Source organism: Bison bison, unplaced genomic scaffold, assembly GCF_000754665.1.
Source record: "Bison bison bison isolate TAMUID 2011002044 unplaced genomic scaffold, Bison_UMD1.0 scf7180017864290, whole genome shotgun sequence".
Classification (NCBI taxonomy): Eukaryota; Metazoa; Chordata; class Mammalia; order Artiodactyla; family Bovidae; genus Bison; species Bison bison.
In genome coordinates this window covers 2,273,076-2,275,517 of record NW_011494862.1, presented here as the reverse complement: position 1 = coordinate 2,275,517, position 2,442 = coordinate 2,273,076, and positions in this window count along the sequence as shown.

Here is a 2,442-nt window from a genome sequence, read left to right as displayed (position 1 = left end):
GGGAGAAGCACAAGAGATGACATTTCTGTGGAGGGCAAGGAGAGGCAGTGTGCAAGAAGGTACCCAGAGAGGAGAGAATATTTTGCATAAATATTGAAGGAAAAGTAAGAGTTCTTCAGGAGGCAGGGGAGGGAGAGGAAAAAGCATTCCAGATGGAGGGAATATGGGAGTAAGGACAGAGAAATAGGCAACAGGAACCTACATTATTCTTCAGGGAACTGGGTGTAGTTAGCCAAAACCTAAGGAGGAACAGGTGGGGAGGGCAGGAGCCACATCACTTAAGCCCTTGTGGACCATGTTAAAAATTTCATCCTTGTGCTAGTTTTTACTAAGGAACATTCAAAGAACACAGATGTTCTCAGGATAATTTAAAACATACAGGTCAAAAGATGTTTATACAATGAACATTATCTAGCCTCAAACAGGAAGGTAATTCTGATACATGCTACATGTGGATGAACCTTGAAAATACTCTGCTAAGTGAAATGAAGATACAAAAGGACAAATGCTGTATGATTCCCCTGATATGAGGTACCTAGAATCATAGAATTTATAGAGACAGAAAATAGAATAGTGGTTACCAGAGGATGGAGGGAGGGAGCAATGGGGAGTTACTGTTTTGTAGTTTCATAATCTGTTTGAGATGATGTGAAAGTTCTAGAGAAGGGTAGCAGTAAGAGTTGTGCAACAATATACTTAACAGTACTGAACTGTGTACTCAAAAAAAGTTAAAATACTAAATTTCATATTATGCATATTTCACTAGATAAAATCCAGGTAAAGATGGTAAGTTTTGTGTTATGTAAATTTTATTATAATTTTCAAATGTGGAAAAAATTGAAAAGTTATAGACAAAATTTTGGGGTAAATAATTCAAAATTAATTTTCTTTCTTGACATTAAAATTAGGTATGTCATTTCTTTGCTTCAGTTCAGTTCAGTCGCTCAGTCGTGTCCAACTCTTTGCGACCCCATGAATCGCAGCACGCCAGGCCTCCCTGTCCATCATCAACTCCCGGAGTTCACTCAGACTCATGTCCATCGAGTCAGTGATGCCATCCAGCCATCTCATCCTCTGTTGTCCCCTTCTCCGCCTGCCCCCAATCCCTCCCAGCATCAGAGTCTTTTCCAATGAGTCAACTCTTCGGGTGAGGTGGCCAAAGTACTGTAGTTTCAGCTTTAGCATCATTCCTTCCAAAGAAATCCCAGGGCTGATCTCCTTGCAGTCCAAGGGACTCTGAAGAGTCTTCTCCAACACCACAGTTCAATAATGATTTGTTTCTCTTATATACAATGTCTACCATTTACTGAAAACTAGCTTTATATCTGGAGAAGGCAATGGCAACCCACTCCAGTACTCTTGCCTGGAAAATCCCATGGACGGAGGAGCCTGGTAGCCTTCAGCCCATGGGGTCGCGAAGAGTCAGACACGACTGAGCGACTTCCCTTTCACTTTTCACTTTCATGCATTGGAGAAGGAAATGGCAACCCACTCCAGTGTTCTTGCCTGGAGAATCCCAGGGATGGCAGAGCCTGGTGGGCTGCTATCTATGGGGTCGCACAGAGTCGGGCACGACTGAAGTGACTTAGCAGTAGCAGCAGCTTTATATCCAGAGATGAGGCGATGCAGGCTCAGGGAGGTCAACTCACTGACCCAAGAGTACACAGCTAGTGAGGCGGCATTTCTAGGAAACCTAAAATAGGAACTCAGCTCTTAACACCCTGCTCTTGCACCAATCCGCAAGCCAATTGATTATCTTTCTACTTTTTGGATACCGCAATACTTTTCTTTAAACAAGCTCCCTTGATCTGCAAATAAGACTGTATTGTATGGTGTTTTCTGGGTTCAGAAACCGTAAGAAATCCGAGGCAACGCAGAATGCCTCAAATAGCTGTTGAATGTTTACTCTTGGTCCATATCTGATACTTTTTAAGGGCGTGGACCTTCTTTAAGAGAGACCAAAAGAGCATTCAAGTGAGTCTAGACACACGCACCTTGTTAACTACTGAGCCGACCACCTGTTACCAATTGGAGGCGGGTCTTTATTTATTTATTTTTTCCTCTTGCCGGAGTTATCTAGAAAATACGGCTTTCAGCCTTTCAGCCGCCAGCCTCCGCATCCCAGGTACGCGGCCGCGGAGAGACCCGAAGCAGGCTCGCGCGCAGGCGCTATTCGGCAGCTTCTTTCCGCGAGTGTGTTGTGCTGCCGGGAGCCCCGGTGTCCTCGAGTGGTTCTCTTAAGGTTCCTCTCCCTCTCCGTCCGGGACTCAGGGTCGCCAGTGCCCCTTCCCAGAGCCCTCTCCAACCCTTGCCCAGGCCGAGCCAGGCGCGGTCCCTACCCTCTGACCCCGCGTTGCACAATGCCCGATCAAAGTCCCCGGGCGTGTGAACCCCAGCGTCCCTGCCCCTGGGCGGAGACAGGCGGCGGCCGCGCGGGGAGCC